Source organism: Sturnira hondurensis, unplaced genomic scaffold (assembly GCF_014824575.4).
Source record: "Sturnira hondurensis isolate 20B ecotype Veracruz unplaced genomic scaffold, ASM1482457v3 Scaffold0016663, whole genome shotgun sequence".
Classification (NCBI taxonomy): domain Eukaryota; kingdom Metazoa; phylum Chordata; class Mammalia; order Chiroptera; family Phyllostomidae; genus Sturnira; species Sturnira hondurensis.
In genome coordinates this window covers 7897387-7917262 of record NW_028089294.1, presented here as the reverse complement: position 1 = coordinate 7917262, position 19876 = coordinate 7897387, and the positions used below count along the sequence as shown (strand labels likewise).

General features: G+C 39.7%; 1 non-coding gene across 1 annotated transcript; it reads left to right on the top strand.

Moving 5' to 3' along the window:
* The first annotated feature begins 18681 nt into the window (after window positions 1–18681).
* Window positions 18682–18845, top strand: LOC119001485 (U1 spliceosomal RNA). Its single transcript, XR_005069581.1, has one exon. It is a non-coding gene; the product is annotated as a U1 spliceosomal RNA (small nuclear RNA).
* Window positions 18846–19876: the final 1031 nt, after the last annotated feature.

Here is a 19876-nt window from a genome sequence, read left to right as displayed (position 1 = left end):
TTTCTGCAGTTCCCTTCTGAGACCAGCTGTATATTAAAAGCAGTTTTAGCTATATTTTAGAATTTCTCATTTCCTAAGAGTGGGAGGTGATGCATTGTCAGGAAAGGCAAACTTGTTATAACCAACATAGAATTTTACACATGTAAGCTAGAGATACTATTTATCTGGTACTGCAAACTATCATTCCTAAAGTAAATTATTTCTGTAAATAATTGTTTCCATGCATTAGTCTGCTGAAAGTAGGGTACACACAATTATTTAAAATTAAATTCACTTAGAGAGGGGAAATCTAAGTATGATGTGCAATTTCCTTCTGAGGTTGTCATAAAGCCTTGGAAAAAAGGATGATTCCTGGCTGCAGGGAGAAAACATAATTCTACGTACTGCTGATTTATAGAAATCTTTACATTTACATCATTGTTAATTCTCTGGACCACAATCAATCAGACCCTGCTGGAGAATGTAAAGCCAAGAAGCTCAAAGGGACGTGTACAGTTTTGTATGTCTAAAATGGTGGGTCTTGGCATTTTGATAGATTGACAAGCTTTGCACTTGTCTGATTTTTTTACTGAGTCCATAGATATGGGCTTCTTTCCCAAATAGAGAATACTAAGAATTTATTTCCTAAAAAACAATGTTATCCCCATCCTGGGCCTAATTCTCTCTGACAGAATGAAGTTTTTGTAAGCAGTAGAGATTTTTATTGGTTGGCCGGAGTGCATGTCTATTAAAATTCTGAAATATTAACTGATACATTCAACTTAATATGGATCCTCTCTTGTGTTTAAAATGTTTATTACACCCAGATTTTCATTTTGCATTGTTATAGAAACTCATTTCAAAAAAAGGGGGAGCAGTTAGTAAACTCAGATTATTTCATACCAGAATTATTTATTGTTCTGTTGTAGAAGGTAAGTGGACAGTTTAGGAAAAATTAGTATCTTGATTATATGAGTTGATGGTTGAAGGTATTTCCAGGCTTCAGGTACTGACTGTAATCGGCAATCTACTAGCAAGTTTGAAAATTCATACCTGAGTGCATTTAAAAGATAGCTATCCTTTAAGTAGTTGGTGCAAGAAATATAAACAGTATCCTAACTAATAAGTAGCAAATTGTTCTTTCCAGCTTTTGACAGTGATGAATATTTAGTCATCCCACAGAGAGTGAGTATGGATGGGGCTTACCTTCTGTTAAGGCTTCATTTGACCAAAGGACTTTCGAGTAGATTGGGGCGAAGGTGGAGACAAGGCTAGTCAGCCATCGCTGTCACAAGACAAGCTCACGTTTTCTTCAGTGGTCAGCCCTAAAGCATCAGCAAATAATTTAAAAATAAACATGTGAGCAATGATTTCACTCGAAAGATAAACAATCTAACAATTGGTCGTATTGAATCTTCTTGACACTTTCTACTTACCCAATATTTCAATTCTTGAGCAACTACACTGAATTCATAAGGCATAGCTATTCAAACGTTTTTAGCACTCTACATGTTGATTGGTGTAGGTAATTCCTATTCCTATAATACGCTCATTAGCATTAGGTAGAAGCTATTTTTAATCACTTTCTCAAAGATACCTATCCCAATGGTTATGGAGAGAATGAGACTGTGGGTTCAAATCCAAGCTCTGCCCCTATCCAGTGTTTATCTTGGACAAAGCTGCTTTGGTGTCTTATTTTGTAAAATGCACATAACAAAGTACCACCCTCACTGGAAAAAAAAACCTAGGTAGTTGGGAGAATGAGAATACACATCAAAAGTGAACACTCAGGTTCAGCCACTATTTAGGTATGCATACATTCTGCATGGAGACACACTCAAAGCACACACTCTTAACAACACACTAATGATCGAAACAGTACTACCATCCCTTTGGGGGGAAAATGTGACTTTTCAGGTGAGAAAGCAAGTGATCTACGTTGATGATTCTACAGGAAAATAGATAATGCTTTTCTTTGCGGATATTTCAGCCTCTTTAAGAGTGAACCTTAGCCAACTAAATTTGAATTTTAACTCTAGTTGTACTTTGCTGGTTGCTCATCTTTCTATTCTAAAATTTAATAAAAGAAATATGATTTTTCACATCTGGGCAAGAAGACCGTAAACATCAATTGTGTTTTTTATTCATGCTGCCTTGTCCAATTCCTTTAATTGCCTTTGCAATGTCATTTTGCTGCCCTTTTTTTTTTTTGCTGTTCAGGACAGGACCGAGGCTTTTCCAACTGGAGCAATCCACCACTCTGGCTTTTGAAATACTAGCTTTCCAACTGGTAATGAAATACACAAAGCCTGTGCTTGTGAGTTTCTGGTTTGTATAAGATCATCATGGTTTATTGTTCTGAAGGCTCCTGAAGGAGGGTTCCAACCCCTGGTGCCGTGCCACCTCTCCAGGGTGACACCCGTGTCTTTAAAAGGGCTATTCAATTGACCTTCTTCATTTTAGAAATCACTTGGGTAAATCTTGAGATACAGTTCCTCACCATCATGTATCAAATGAAGATACTCTGAATCCCTTGAAAGCATGCATAAAATATATAATTGACCTTGGACATTAGCACACACGATTTAGTGGTAAATATTTGTTTTAGTAGCCCACAGCCCACTTCCCCAGGCTGCAGTCTGTACTCCACAGATGCTGGTAAGACCCACATATTTTCATTGGTTCACAGTGGTTCTAAGTAGTGGCTACTTCTAAAGCTTTTCTTTTCTTCAGTCAAAAAGTAATAAGAGACAGAGTAAAGGATTGTTTATTGATTCTACTGCTGACTTCTCTGACAGCAGTTTCCATTTACTCTGGGCTGATCGGGTGGTGTTCATTAGACCCCTCTTAGCTCTTGGCCATCCAGACCCTCCACATCTGAGTTTTTCACACTTACCTCTGTGACCCTCCTAGCAATGCTCTTTTTTTTCTCTGCAGCCAGGGGTGTAAGGATCAGCCTTCATGCCAGTTGTCCTTATTTGTGACCTTGTACTCTGTCCGAGGCCCTCTTTCCCTCCTCCCAGCTGTGTACCATCATCTATAGCTCCCTTCTGACCTCTTAGTCTAAATTTTTAAAGAGTCCCTTAGACCTGATGGGTCATGCTCACTCCCCAACTCCCTGAGAAGTTTGTCGTGCCCAGTTCCACTGGCCTAGACATTCCTGTTTATTGAGACCAATCTGTGTACACAATGAAGAACGTTCTCAAATATTGCTTTGAATTCCCAGCATTCCCAGTGTGATTGCTGGTACCCCCCACTCCTTCTCTGGTCCATCCTAGTTGGACTGTAAAGACAAAGATAGCCTTTTATTTCTTTGGCATCTCATGTTAAAAAAACTCCTCTTCCATCCATGTACATATATATAGTTCATTGCCTTATCTGCATCTGGTGTGTCTTTGTTTTCAAGTGACTGTTAGAACATGTATTAAACTTTTTATCATTGAAGGCAATGTAATCAGATGTGTTCTTTCAAATGTAGCATAAAAGCAATATATTGTCTTGACTTCTTGCCTCTCATTATATAAAGATCTAGAAGGAAAGTGGAGAAGCTAGAAAAGCTTGTCTTGAGAAAGTCAAGGGCGGGCTGTGGGGATATGTGGATAACAGTATGTAGACGCCAAAAGGGATAAAAGGTTTTCCAACTATATGACGTTTCCACATTTTGCTTGTTCTTTTCTTATCCCACAGTGTTGTTTGCCTTCTCAAAATAAACCATCACAAGCAAAAGAGAGCTGTTGGTATTTTGTTTAAGGAGGCACCTTACTAAGTTTTTAATTTATATGTATAGGTATCTCAATTCAGTTTTCCTGAGTCTCAACCTATAAGATCAGAGTTCTGGAAAAAGTTAATGAATTCATTTGACTGCAGTGTGCCTGTGTAATCTGCCAATGTATAGTAATTTATGAATATTGCAATTATTCATAGCTATTTAAGGACAGAGAATATCCCAAACATGCTTAACTAATCCATTATCCATGAAAAACTGTATGTATTTAGATGATTCTTGGGGTAATAGCATTCTCCATTCCACATGTTTGAAGATGCTTTCTTGAGAGCTTCAATCTGTTGCAGAATCTCTGCTTGCCAACCCCAGTAATGTCTGCTCACCACTGGACAGAGGTTCTTTGTACCCAAAATGGTTCTTCTTAACTTTACTATCTTTGGGATTAGGGAGAAAAGGATAGAGAAAGCTAGGTCGTATTTGCTTGTCAGGCTGGGCACAGTTCCATGAGGCACTTTGTATTAAACTTCTGGAAAAAACATTTTATGTGATGCTCCTTGTAGGAAGTTGGGATAAAGTTAGGGAGTGAGTTGATGACTGTTGATGTCTGTGGTTGTTTTAACCTTGGAAGTCTGTAAATGTGCTGTGATTGCAAACCTCAATACCATTTTTTAGAATTCCTTCATCAATGCATTTAATAGAAATGTATTGAGTGCCAGTGTTGTGTAGGCACGGTGCTGGGTGCAAGGGGGGTGGTGAGAAGTAAAACAGCCTAACCTCATGGGGCTGATGTTACAGTGGGGACACAGGTGGTAGTACAATGATTAAACAGTTTCATGCACATACATGTTAACCCACTGGCTGTGGGACATGCTAAGAAGGAAAACCCCAGAGTACTCTAAGAGTATCCATGTAAGGGCGGTTGGAGAAATCTTTGGGGGATCGAGGTTTGAGCTGAGATGTGAAGGAGGTGGCGTTAATCAGTCTGGTGGAGGTGTGGGTGGCTGAGGGAACAAGACTTTGATGTCCAGCTTGACTAGGTGCATCGTTGCCTGGTCAAACGCCAGTCAAGATAATACCAGTTTAGAAGTATTTTTTAAAAAGATATGATTGACTTTTAAATCAATAGACTTCGATTCAAGCAGATTATCCTCTGTAATGTGGGTGGGTCTCATCCACTCATTTGAAGGTCTTAAAAGCAAAGAGATCTCCCAAAGAGGAAGGTATGAGAATTCTGCCTCCAGACTCCAGACCGCAACATAAAAATTCTGCCTGAGTTTACAGCCTTTGGGCTCAATATTGCACCACCAGCTTTTGCTGGAGTTTCCAGCCTGCTGGCTTGCCTTGGGCACTTGCCAGCTCCCGCAATCGTGGGGGCCAGTCCTTGAAAATAAATTCCTCTCTTTCTCTCTTTAGATAGATGGATACATACATAAATAGATAGATATAGATGTAGATATAAGCCTCTTATTGGTTCTGTTCCTCTGGCAAACACTAACTAAAACAGGAAGTGAAGAAAACTGGTAAAAGAACCACATGTAGAGAAGCTCTGAGGTGGAAGGAAGCTGGAGTTTGAGGAAATAAAAGGTGGGCCGTTCGGCTGAAACATGGAAAGCTAGCGGCTGGAGGAGTAACCAGGCCAGAATTTTGTGTTGTGAATTCCTTTATGAAAAGCTGGTCTTTAAACACAGTTGCAAACATTAACTCCTTGAATTTGTATAGGACGCTATTGTTTTAAATTCACTCTTCAAAATTTTTAATTATTAAGTGTTTACATATTATGCATTCTTATACTTTTCTTACTACCATGTAAGGTTTCTATAAGTCACTTTACCTATACATAATATATTTTAGAATAAATGCATACTAAAAAGTTTATTCTTTTCCCTTTTCTTGTTTCTCCCTTTTCCTTTCTGTACAGTGCATTGGCTCCCTGGATATTTCTTCTTTTGACCTTCAAATGACTTGTGCACTTGAGCATTTCTGCTGTCTTAGTCTCTTAGTCTTGGGGTCTAACTTTATACTTTGGTCCCACAGTGAATCCACTCTGAATCGACTTGGCTCCCCACATCCTTCACTATGTACTTTGTTCTGAGACCCTGACTTTCTTTTGACAAATTATCGATACTCATTCTGAACTGTTTTAGGGGTCCACCAGTAAAGGTGCCTTGCTTTCCTTAAGATGAAATGCAGAGTGTGGGCATTTGAGTCTTTGAAGCAGCGATGGCTGGAGCTGGTTCACCCACAGGGTGAGGATGAAGAGGCGGCCCAGTGGTTGCTCTAGGTCCTCAGCTCTGCCCCAGCTTTTATCCTTTCTGAAAACTGACGTTTCCCTTAAATGATGCAAGCTATCACATTGACCCCTGTGAATCCCTTCTCTCTTTAAGTTAGCCAGAAACAGTTTCTGTGGCTTGTGGCCCAGGGACCCCATAGCTCCAGCAGGAAAGAAGGAAGTCGAAGAGTTGNGAACTGTTTTAGGGGTCCACCAGTAAAGGTGCCTTGCTTTCCTTAAGATGAAATGCAGAGTGTGGGCATTTGAGTCTTTGAAGCAGCGATGGCTGGAGCTGGTTCACCCACAGGGTGAGGATGAAGAGGAGGCCCAGTGGTTGCTCTAGGTCCTCAGCTCTGCCCCAGTTTTTATCCTTTCTGAAAACTGACTTTTCCCTTAAATGATGCAAGCTATGGCATTGACCCCTGTGAATCCCTTCTCTCCTTAAGTTAGCCAGAAACAGTTTCTGTGGCTTGTGGCCCAGGGACCCCATAGCTCCAGCAGGAAAGAAGGAAGTCGAAGAGTTGGGTGTGGCTGGAGAGCACAGTGTGTGGGAATAGTTGGGAATGAGGCAGTTTGGGGCCAGGTTTTCGAGGGTGACAGAAAGAGATCTCAAAGAACTTAGAAGTAACGCTGTCCTCTGAGAGAACGTAGTGGAATGTGTTCTCCGTTACTGAGAAATGAAGCAAGAGCCAGTTGGGCCCATCAGTGCGTTCATTGTCGAGGAGTTCCAGAATCTCTCCTGGATTCCACGGGAGAGGCAAACTCGGGGAAATGGCGTGAATTCTGTGCAGAATATGAGAACCTAATCCTCTGGTTCGTGTCAGCAGAAAATGGCTGGTTAGATGGGACTGTAGAAAATAGAAGTCCCATGAGGTGACGTCATGAAAGTGAGCTCTCTGTAGGTGGTACAGGGACCTGCAGTGACGTGAAGCAGCCTGGTGGTCACAGACAGAAATATCACCTGCTTAAGGCCCCAAATGGCCAAACAACTCACTCTCCTGAGCAAACTCCAGGACCATAAAAAACCTTGTTATAAAATATCTATTCATATAGCTATGTTTCTGGGGGAGGAATATGAAGCTAGGCCAAAATGAGGATTAGGGCTTGTCTAGTAGATAGGCTTCAATGAAAATTAATATGCTGACAATTTTGGTTCCTACATGAATCTTGTGGGATTAGTTAACGTGGGTCCACTGCTGAGATACCCAACTGAATTTCTGAGTTTATGAATCTGAGGGTCAGGCTGTAGACTGCGGTGAATTCATTAGCTCATACAACATTATGAAGCCAAAACTTCTTTGCACTTTCATAAAACTACAGTCTTAGGGAAATTTTAAAAAATTCCATCTTATATGCAAAGGTCGGCTACCCAAGAAGAGTTGTTTAGGAAGGGAGTGACATGATCAGATTAGAAAGACTCCTGGCACCAAGGCAGAGAGACTCTGAAAGAAAGAAGACCAGGTAGAAGGTTGGTACGGAGGCCATGGGGAAGCCCAAGAAATCTGAACTCAGGCAACGACAGTGGGGACAGGGGACGGGGAAGATGCCAGCTGCAGGACTGAGCTAGGGTCCTCAGATCTCCATGACCTGTTGAATGTAGAGAGTGTTTTGTCATTCTTTCCTTTCATTAAATAACCTTATCTGAATTTCCAAAAATAATGCTATAATAGTTAAATTGTGACAGCATGAAAAACAGAATCTGAGTTAAATTAGCGCAAGGTCAGTCCAGCGCACTCAACCACAAATTCCCTGAGGTTTAGCAACATATTGGATAAAGTGAAATTAATCCTTCAGAGCCGCAAGTTGACATATGCAGATGCTATGAATCCATAAACTGTACTGTGAGCATTAGGAAAGGAAGCTAAAAAATGCAAGTGAACACATCTGTATTCTGTCCTGCAAGTAAAGCCTAGTTCACGATGTCGTTTTCTTCTGTAGTCTTGAACCAGGAGGAGGCTCTGAAATGGTCACATTGTTGACCTTTACAATCCAACATGTTGTTGATTGTGCCCCTCTACAAACTTGAAGCTTTGCACTCAGGTCATGGTTTGCTATGATTCATTATCCTAAATTTAGAAAAAGTTGTGATTCTAACAGCAAGTGACAAAAACCAGAGAATTTCAAGTTCTTGTTGGCCGCCCTGGGCTACATTCCCCTTCAGACGAAGTCGAAGCTGCCAGCCGCGTTAATGAAAATGACCAGCCTGTTAGGAGAAGAATGACTAGGAAGAGCTGCAGATAAGAAGTTACAGGGGATTAAAACTCTCCTCTACTGTTGACTTCATAGTTAAAATATTTCTTTGTTTTAAATATCTTTAAAAGCAAGACCCATGAGTGCATTTTGTGACCATTTACGAGTTTTCATGAAATAAGGAATTGTGTGGTTATGTGATGGATTCAGGACCGTTGCTGTGGCTAGTCGTGATGTCGGAGAGCAGGCTTTCGGGTGAAATAGTTGCAGACTTGCCCATAAGTCATAGAATACAGTAGTTGCTATGTGACTCTGGAGCCCCGGCCACAGACGTTTTGAAAACTGGACCTCGCGAATGGTTGAAAGAACCAGAAATCTGTCTCATCTGATTCCGTTGGGCTTATCAGCACCTCACTTGCAGAGGTACAAAGGAGACTCTGTGCTGCCGAGCTGATAGGCTCCACTGGAGGGAATGTGCATGGCAGGGAATGTGCCAACAGACTTAGGAAAGAAAACAGAAAGGCGGTGTAGACACTGTCAAAATGAAGTGCCATGTTTTTTTTCACTCTATGGGGCCATGTGTTCATGCTGAACGGATCCAGGGATGTCAAAGTGCTAGCTTTGCTGTTTTTGAATAAGTGCCTCCTCTCTTCTTTATATTCTCTTCTGTTTAGCAATCCTGTGTTTAACATGCTTCAAATGACAAGAAGCTTGATTTTAGTAGAAAATGGTACACGCTTCTCAATCTGGGATAATAAAAAGTATATCTATTTTCCTATGTTGNAGGTACAAAGGAGACTCTGTGCTGCCGAGCTGATAGGCTCCACTGGAGGGAATGTGCATGGCAGGGAATGTGCCAACAGACTTAGGAAAGAAAACAGAAAGGCGGTGTAGACACTGTCAAAATGAAGTGCCATGTTTTTTTTCACTCTATGGGGCCATGTGTTCATGCTGAACGGATCCAGGGATGTCAAAGTGCTAGCTTTGCTGTTTTTGAACAAGTGCCTCCTCTCTTCTTTATATTCTCTTCTGTTTAGCAATCCTGTGTTTAACATGCTTCAAATAACAAGAAGCTTGATTTTAGTAGGAAATGGTACAGGCTTCTCAATCTGGGATAATAAAAAGTATATCTATTTTCTTATGTTGAAGTGTGGATGCAGACAGACATCATGGTGGGAGCCACGTTTCTGGGACTTTAATCCCCAGTTCAGAGGTCTCAACTTTTTTGCATTCAATACAACTTTTGACCACTGGCGACTTTTATGGGAAAATTTCCAAATGTTAAACAGTAAATGTTACCTATTCCTACTGTAAAACTATGTTTTAGAGTTTCTCTAGAACCATCTAGAGAAATTATTGCAATAGTCATTGTCAGCCTTCAGCGTGGTGATGCTGGTCCAGTAGGTTTACTGTCCTGCCCATAGTCTCTTACATAGTCATGAGGAGACAATCTCACATTTCCAGTAAACATGCTTTCTCTCTTTGATTACTCTGCTTCTTAACACTTGTTCTTAACTTGTTACACGCAGCTCTGCACCCCACACTACAAACCCACAGATCTTAACATTCCATCTGGCACACATTGTTGGAATTATAAGTTTTACACTGTTGTAGCAAAAATAAATTTTATATGGGATGAAAACTTGGCAGCATATTTCTGTGGCTCGGGAGCATGTCTCAGCATACTGCTTTTGCACAATATTGGCACCTTGCATAATCTTAAGCAAGTCACAGAAATTTTGTGCCTCGATTTCTCCTCCTGCAAAATCTGAGTAAATTTGGTTTCTGTGGAAATACCAGTGAAAGCATTGTGAGCTGTCTAAAGGTAATTGTCTATGTAACCTTGCTGCAGGTTGGATTCTCCAGGTAACTGACTCTGAAATGGGGATGAGCACACAAGAAGGTCTTGGGGAGTATTCTCGGGATCAAGAAGTATTGAAGGAATGGAACAAAAAGGACACGGCAGGAGGAGAGATTGGCTGTGGTTGCATCTAATAAGGGCTCAGCCAACTCCATGGAAAGCTCTGAGGCTGGCCTGGCCCTTTAGATTTGTGCCAAGTTGGAGTGAGGGGGCAAATTCTTTATCTAGGTTGACCAATCATGGAAGATAACTTGCCCTGTGAAGGGGCAGTCAGTGACTTTGAATGAGCTGGATCTCTTCTGTTGAAGCATTTCCCAGAGAGGACTCTCAGCAGAGAGCTGGCCTCCCCCAATCTTCCCAGGAGGCAGGGAATCAATTCTTTACTCCTAAAGTGGGGATAGGTACCCAGCACAGCATGCAGGACAGCAACCAAGCTAGAAGCAGCATAGGGGAACAACCCTGCTTTCCTTTATGGCGTTCGGTGGTTTCCACTGGAGACAGAATCATGACATCATTGGTTAGAGCGGGAATGCCTTTTCGTTACTGCCAGCACTGTCACACAAAGTTCCAGGGCACCGTGATGCTGCAGGTCTGGCTTCCAAGTTCTATCAGGGGAACTGCCGAAGGATTCCAACTTGAATGGGGTTGATCTCCTTGCTTTCAATAAACCTGGTCTTCTTTGTGCACTCGGTACTATGTGATTTGGCTGTATCTCCTCTGTAATAATCAAAGTGGAACATTAACAACCTTGTATCTCTCAAGTCTATTACTTATGCAAAAATGACCAGGTGTTTGAAAGAGAGCATTGCATTTAGTCGATATATCTTCTAAGTTTTATAAGGTAAGACAGTGCTCCCAATCTCTCCCCTTTAATGACCTTCATATTTTAAAGAGAACAGGTCAGATGTCATGCAGACTGTCTCTTATTCTGGAAGTGCCTGATTGTTTCCTCATATTGCTGTTTAACTTGTTCCTCTTTGAGGTAGGAAGTTAGATAGATGTAAAGGCTTGATGAGATTTAGGTTAACCATCTTGGTAAGAATACTTGATTATATTTGTTTTGGAAGAGAAAAGTTGTAAAATGCATTTTGGAGTTCTAAAAGTTAATAGAACTTAGGGGAAATGGATGATTTTAAAGTTAGAGTTGGAAGATAAAAACTCCTCAGCAACTGATAGAAGAACAAGGCAAAAAAAGTCAGTAGAGATGTAAGGGATGTAAACAAGGCTGCCAAGGACCTTGACCTAGTTGATATTTGTAAAACATGAACGCCTCAGTACCTGAGAGTAACCATTCTCTTCAAGTGCATACGGCATGCTCATCAAGACGGAGCATAGTTTGAACAATAAAACAAGCTTCTAAAATTCAAAAAGGATTGAAATTATTCAGACTATAATCTCTGATTATAGAGTCAATAAATTATAAGTCAATAACAATAATATATTTAGAAAACCCCTAATATTTTGGAATTTAAAAACACTTCTAAGTAATTTATAGGTAAAATAAATCATAAAAGAAATTAGACAATATTTTAACCTAAAATGAAACAAAAGTACAACTTATCAAAACTTGTAGGAAGCAGCTAATGCAATGCTTATAGGGAAATTTATAGCTTTAAATTATAGCTTATATTTATAGCTTTAATTTGTAGCTTATATTAGGATAAAAACTCAAATAATAGTGGAGGACCCAATTTAAAAAGCATAGAAAAAGAAGGAAGAAACCCAAAGTCAGGAGAAAGAAAGAATTTTCAAAAGATAAGAGTGTAAATGAGAAGAAAAGAAAAACATGGCAACTGCAGATCTCATCCTATGTTGGTGGGAGTGTGTGATGGTGCAGTCACTGCGAAAAAGTCTAGAGGTTTTTTATAAAACTGAATGCATACCTCCCTTGAACTCAACAATTTCTCTTCTAAGTATTTATCCGAGAGAAATGAAAACATTTCATTTTTTGTGAACAATTATTTTTGTTCACAAAAATCATTTGTACAAGAATTTTTATACAAGTTTTATTTATAAGAGCCAGAATGAGCCACTAATACATCTAATAATATGGATGACTCTCAAAAGCATTATTCTTAGTGGCAGAAGCTAATTCCAAAAAAGTATATCCTGTGTAATTCTATTTATGGGCAGTTCTAGAATGAGCAAAACTAATCTATGGTGAAAACCTCGGAACAGCGCTTGTCTCTGGAGGCGAGGGGCGGGGGAGGGGACTGACTGGGAGGCGTCATGGAAGAGCATCCCAGTAATGATACTGACTTGGGCCATATAGATGTCTCAGTTTGTTAAAACTGACCAAGTGTATGATTTAATATCTGTGCATTTCATTCTATGTATATTTTTCATCAAAAGAAAAAATTATAAACAAATATTGAACTCTGTTTAATGATTCCATACAGAATATTTAAGGGCAAACTGTACTGATGAATTTCATTTTGAAACATGTCAAGAAATAAGATGGATGGGTGGGTAAAGAATGCATTCAAATAGATGAAAACATGTGATATAACAAGTATAGTAAAAAATTAATGGTATTATCTGTAGGTGTGTAAGTGCACTGTAAAATTCGTTCAATTTTTCCCTTGGAAAATTTTCATATGAAATGTTGGGGTAAAGACATTTTAAAGACAATGAGGGGAAGTTCAATAAGGACTTGGATATCAGGTGACATTAAGGAATTTTTACCTGGTTTTCTTTGGTGTTTTAGTGGCATTGTGGTGATGCATGAGAGATTATTCTTAGGAAAAGTGAGTTAAAATATTTAGTAGTTAAGTGTCATGATGTCAGCAACTCACTTGGAAATGATTCAACAAAAATTGAGCTAATAGGGAAAGTAAAGCAAAATGTTAACAGTTGTTTAGATGCATGATTACCTGGCTGTTCATTGTCCTTTCCTTCCACTATAAAATTTTGAAAAAGTAAACAGTAGAAGAAAGGAGATAATATATCAAAGGACACAGAATAAAAAGAATGGAAACTCTACACCTGAGAGGTCTACAGTTTCCAGTATTTCTTCAAAAGGATCAACTTTGGACGGGTAGCTGTAGGGATCTATTTATTGCTGGACCTGGTTCAGAAGGCATTAGCATTCTCTTCCTGCCTTATGTATTCTTTTATTTCTCTGGACCATTTGTCCTTCAGAGTTTGAATGTGAACACCTGTATTCATGACCTTAACTTTTTGTCCTGATTCTAGACTACATTGTTTATGAGTTTAATGCTGTGTCTTTTTCACCATAAATTAAGACCTGGGTTTTTAGATTCAACCTAGTCAGTGACCCTTCGTGCCTAAACTTTGCTTCACTAGGGATCCATTAGACTCTTGGCAAAAAATTTACTGTTGAAAAGAAATGTGGGAAGAAGAGTAGGCCTAACACAGCAAGGTGTCTGTAATTGTCGAGGCTTAGCTTCTACTGAGTGACCATACCCTGAGAAATGCCATGGAAACAGACTGTGCACACAACTCTGGGCCTGGGGAGGAGCCGGGGAGACAGATGTTCTCACGAAGACCACCAAGCCCTGATGACTGGGAGTGTGTTGGGAAGCAGCATTTGGCTCTCTTCTGGGTCTCATTTTATGTTTGTGTCTGTGTCTGGGTACATTTATGGCTATTTGGGTCTACTTCAGGAACTGGAAGGCTTTCTTTAGGGAAATTATGCTTTGCTTCATTTCCCTGGAAATTCCTCAGCTAACATGTTTTCCTATTATGGAATCTAGCTCTCTAAGAATTTTTTTTTGGCTGAAAATAGAAAAATTTCTTGATAAAAATGTAAATAGAGTGAATCTCTGAGTATCTCAAGCTGCTGTTGTTTCAATTCCCTATATGATTCTGATGAAAATTCGGGTGCCCTTTACACTGGATGCTCCAGATTTTAGTGGGCCTTGAACGTGACTGTCCCTGAGGATTTCACGGAGAGCTCTTCCAAATTTAGATTCTTGGATCCACCTAAAAATCCACAGAATCAGGATCCCTGGAAAGTGGGCCCTTGCAATTACTATTATTTTTTTTTAAGTTAAGCTACCCAAATTACTCAAATGGTAAGCACGTTTGTAGACTTACAGACCAGTGCCTCTCAAATTTTAACGCATGTATGAATCACCAGGATATCTTGTTAAAATTCAGTATCTGATTCAGTAGGTCTGAGGCGGAGCTCAAGATTCTGTATTTTTAACAGCGCTCCCTGGTGCTGCGCTGGTTTGCAGACCACCCTGTGAGTAGCAAGGAACTAGATTATATCCAGAAAATTTCCCCCTGCAGTCCCGGTCACAGCTTCCTATTCCAGAGAGTCTGTCTAGCCAGCATTCAGCATGCAAGAAACTTTCTTCTCATTTCCTTGCTTGATATCTCTTTGCTTTGAAATGTTGCTTGTAAAGTTGCTAACTCAGATTAGGCTAACCACCCACTTTGGTTTTCCCAGCAGGGTCCTAGTGTATGCCTATTGTCCTGGTAAATGACTAAAAATTACTTCATTTGAAAGGTAAATTATAAGGTAGCTCTTTGAAACCCACAAGCCCTGAGATGTGTTACATTATAATGCATAGAATATAGGTTGTGTAGGATCAAATTCTGGCTTCATTTCATACTACATCTACAACTGCAAGTGAGCCAAGCCTGTTACCTCATGTATAAACCAGAAGAGGTTTATTATGAGGATTTATAGAAATGATATAAGAAGCTTCTAGCACAGTGACTGGCATAGAGTAGGGACTCATTTATTTAGGCCCCTATTTCTCACAGTCAATGAAGAAACATCTACTCTGGAATAATAAAAATTCAGTGCTACTGTCAAGCTAGGGTCAGAAGTGGCTGTAGTATTACAGTGATGCACTTGTAGTTGAAAATACACTTGTATTTCTGTGCAACTCTCATTAGCTGCCTATGAAACGTATCTCTGAACCTATGTGATTGTCATGTTATTCTGTGTACTTCAGTGCTAGGTTGATAAACCTAAATAAATCCTGAATGAGAGAAATAAAGATACTAGCTCTTATTGAGTTTAAACTAGGTATCAGATGGAGGGAATTCCAAGTTGGAAGAGATCAGTAACATCATTGAAGGACAAGGTATAGAAAAGTTTCATCCACCTATAAACAAAGACTTCACAGGTTTCCTCAGTAAACCTCTACATCCAGTATTTTAGACCTAAAAACTTCATTAAAAAACTTCGATATGACTAAAAAAGACACGGGAAAAAAAGTGGATGGGAATAGAGAAAACTTGGTGCCTTGGTCACATTCTTACTCCAGTAGAATGACCGTGAAAATGCACCTAGACTTTGAGGAAATTTGAACAAGATGGGATTGATGATTGGCTTCTAGAACCCTCAGAAATCAGCTACACAGGTTCACCCGAATCATTTCATTAACCTTTCAGTATCATGACAGAGTGTTTTTAAAAATCAGAAATTTTGGCATACCATTTGAGTGTATGGCAGGGTTTTCATTTATTAGGAATTTGTGTGGGTCAGGCTCATGCTGTGTGTGCATTATCTTATTGAATATTCAAAATAACTCCATGGGGTCAATGTATTATCATCTTCTTGTGATAGGTGAGGAAAACTGACACAGGAAATTTAGTTTGATGCAAGGTCCCAACACAAGTGAGAGACAGAACTGAGATCTGAACTTGAGTATGTCTAACTTGGAGGTCCTTATTCCTCACCACCACCTATGGCGGGGGCGTCAAACTCATTTTCACTGGGGGCCACATCGGCCTCACAGTTGCCTTCAAAGGGCCGAATGTGATTTTAGGACTGTATAAACGTAACTGCTCCTTAACAGTTAAGCGAGAGCTTGGTGCTACCACCAGGTAGAAACAAGGTGCTGGGCCGGGTAAAACAAGGTGGAGGGCTGGATTTGCCCCGAGGGCCTTGTGTTTGCCACCTGTGACCTATGGCTTCTGTGTGTTAATTAATGCTCCCATTCTTTCCACACTTCAAAAACATTTTATTACCTTACAGTCCAATGTGCTGAAACTTGCAATGAGCTCAGGAGCAGGGACTATGTGAGATACATCTAAATATGGAGCAAAGACAGCAATCCATTGCATGACCTGGAGTTGGGACCACTAGACAAAATATTAATTTATTTTACAACTTCACTGAGGTACAACTGAAGTACACTGAACTGCACATGTTTAGAATGTATGGTTTTGCACACTTTAACAAATGTATACATGAAACCATCACAATAATCAAGGTACCAATTATTTCTATTCCTTTAAATTTTCTTCCAGCTCCTTTGTAATCTGTTCTTACCTCTGTCAAGATCCAATAGCAACTACTGATCTGCTTCCTGCCACTGGAGGTTAGTTAACATTTTTTTTAAGAATTTCGTATAACTAGAAGCATACAGTATACACTCCTTTTCGTCATGCTTCTTTCACTTGGCATAATGATTGTGAGATTCACTGGAAATTTCTATTTGTTGGGCACGCCAATATTTTAATTTTATTGCTGAGTAGTTTTGCATTATGTGGACAAACCACAAGGTGTTTAATCACTTACATATTGATGGGAATTCACATTGCTCTCATTTTGACTCTTACAAATAAGGTCACTATGAATATTTGCATACAAGTCTTACTGTGGGTATATTTTCATTTCTCTTGGGTAAAAACCTAGGAGTGGACTAGCTAAGTGGGATGATGGGGATATGTTGAACTTTCAAAGAAACTACCAAGATATTTCCTAAAATGGTTGTAGTATTTTACATTCTCATCAGCGATGTTTCACATCCTCATCAGCCCCTGGTATTGTTGGTTTAAAATACACACACACACACACACACACACACACAAACACAAGGGAAGACTCCCCCAAAGCAGAATTTATTTATAAAACAGTGTGTGTTTATTCTTACATGTTTAAACTGCAGTCATCTTCAAAGTACTCTCCATTTGATGCAATATTCCTGTAGAGATATTTTTCCCAACTGTTCAGAACAGTTTTTGAACTTATCGATTCTGATGTCCTTCTGCCATATTTTGTTTTACCTCTTCCACCTTAGCAAAATATTTCCCTTTGAGGACTTTTCTCAACTGAGGAGAAGAAAAGTCGCTTGGGGTGAGATGGGGTGAATAGGGAGGGTGGGACACAGGGATCAGGCTGTTTGGGTTAAAAACTGCTGAACACTCAGCACTGTGTGGGCAGGTGTATTCACAGATCACCCATCATGAAATGGGCAAATGTATTGAAAGAGTCTCCCCCAAAATTCACTGAAGCCAAACACAGTTTCTCACAACAATGCCAGATGGTACACTGATACAGGTGGGTTCCCAGAACACTCGCCTAATGGGAGAAGCCTATACTTCTGAAAGCAACCCTCCAGACAAATCCAGACAAAGTTTGTCTAGATTCCAGACAAATCCAGGAGATGAGCTCATAGCTAAGAACATGTCAGTGGTAGTTAATCAGCCCTGAGGTTTGTAAGAAAGTCCATCAAGGCAGCAGAGAGGCAGCCACCAGAATGTTCCACACCCCTCCCCACCCCAGCCATGTGGGAGAGGTGAAACACAGAAGATGAAGATCTGGGTAGCATTGGGGTTTTTCAGCTTTTATATACTATCTACTCATGCTGTCTTTATATATATTTAAATAAAATTGTTCTCAGAAAAACATGTAGCCAGAGTGTGGCTAAAGATTTTTTGTTAGACCAAGATGGGAGCTCTTGTTCAGGGGAACTTCACAGCAAAGATACTATTTAATAAAACTAATTACCTGTGGGACTCGTAGAAAGAAGGACACAGGACCTAGGTGCAATATAGCATAAAACTTTACTATTCAGAAACTATCTACTTATCTATCTATCTATTTATCTATCTATCTCCATCCAGAATTATCTTTATATAATATATACAACTATATATTATATATAATATATATGCCATTCTCATTTATGTGTAGTGGTATCCCCTTACAAAATATAATATAAAAATTTTGCTGTATATATCTAGCAAGAGGCAAACAAGACCATTTTATTGGTGTTTACAACAAAGGGCAAATAGATAGACTATAATATGCTTAGAAAGATAGTTTTTTTATTGCTAGTTAACTGTTTTACGCCTAGTGAATACTGATACATGTAACTTCTCAATTCTGGGCTTTATTGTAAAATCTGAAACCCAGATTAGCACAGAAACTTGATCTGGCAATGAGAATTTGCTAAGATAGTAGAAAGTCATTGAGAACTAATATGCTTGCAGAATCGTGAAACATCAGATCGTGTTGCCCCTGAAGGTCAGGGAGGTTGTCTCTTTTGGAGATCTGACATAGGTTAAGACTATTTTTTAGACTCTCAGATAGTTATTCCAGTCATTGGCTCGAGACTCCTGTATGCCTACTTCCAGCTGATGGAAGAGACGTCCGAAGGCATGTGACCTTTTCAGCTAAGGTGCCAAAGAAAACTCGGTTGAGAAAGTCAGAAAGCGTGGGAGTAAATGCACAAAATTTGAATTAGATGAATGTGCATGCGATTATGGCTTTATAGTTGATGGTTTCCACTTTTTGAGCCTCAGTTTCTTCTGTATTTACTTACAAAAATCTTTGTAAAAATTAAATGGACAATATATGTGAACCCTTTGACATACAGTAATAATTAAATCAATATATGTCTTTATTTTCCATAGGTCAATATTTAAAACATTAAAACAGTATGTTCCGTACTGACCTGGCAGGCGAGAAACCATGGTCACGAAGGCAGTTTTCCCAGGGCAAGGCTCACCCATTGCACGCTGGGTGTGCTGACCCCTGCGATTTCCCCAAATGCGGGAAACTCGACTGCACAGTTTGTGGTAGTGGGGGACTGTGTTCATGCTCTCCCCTGGTTAAAAGAAAACAAAAACCAAAACTGTAGGTTCACCATTTTTTGAGAATTGTTTTAGGTTGAGACTTCTTTGGCAGACCATTTTTCTTGCATTTGTGTAATTAGTTAAGCAGTGGATTGGACTCTTCTCTCGACTATAAATTCCAAGAAGACAGCAAACTTGTCTACCTGGCCCATGGTAGTATTCCCAGATGTTAGCATAGAAATTGGTACACAGTAAGCAATAATGTTTATTTCTTAAATAAGTGAATAAATGTTGCTTGAAAGTCATTCCTATAAACTGTTGGTCTCTGGAAATCATCTTAATTGCCTGTTTTTCCTCAAGAGAGGCCAAGATACCAGAATGCATTCCAATCAGCAAAGGCAACGAAAGTGAAAAAACATACACAGATGGCCAGAGGCAATTCAACTCATTCTTCTTTATTTCAGAAAATAACTCCCCAAATAAAGGGTTTTTTTTGATAGGGCTGTTTTGTCCCATGAGAAGGTTAATGGTTAAATAAAAAAAGTCTTGGTTATGAATGTCATAACAATCCACTTTTGCATGTTTATTATGAATGGTCAGGCAATTTCTTTTTCCGCTGTCAATTTCTTCAAGTGCAGTGGCTCTTCAACTTTGTCAGAGTACTTGATGTACTCGTATAACACAACCAAAGTTAGGCCCTGTCTGCAAAGTTGAGAGCTATTGAGATTGTGGCTTTTTAAAACATTCAAAAAAGGCTTTGAATGACTGTACCCAAATCTGAACCTACAGGAATGACACGGGGGAAGAACTCCGTATGCACAGTGACTGACATCGGAGGGGCCCTCTGCGGGGCCCTCAGGGACGGCGACAGGAGGTGAATGCAGCTAGCTGGCTTCTCGGACAGTGTGCTCAGTAAGTTAATGACAAGGTGCAGCTGGCAGCTGAATTTTCCCCTTCCATTTCCTCTGTCAAGAAAATGTATATTTAAGAAAGAAAGCTAGGAGGAAAGAAAGGCAAAAACTACAAATAAAAGGGAACAAGAAAGGCAGCCTACTTTATTGATTCC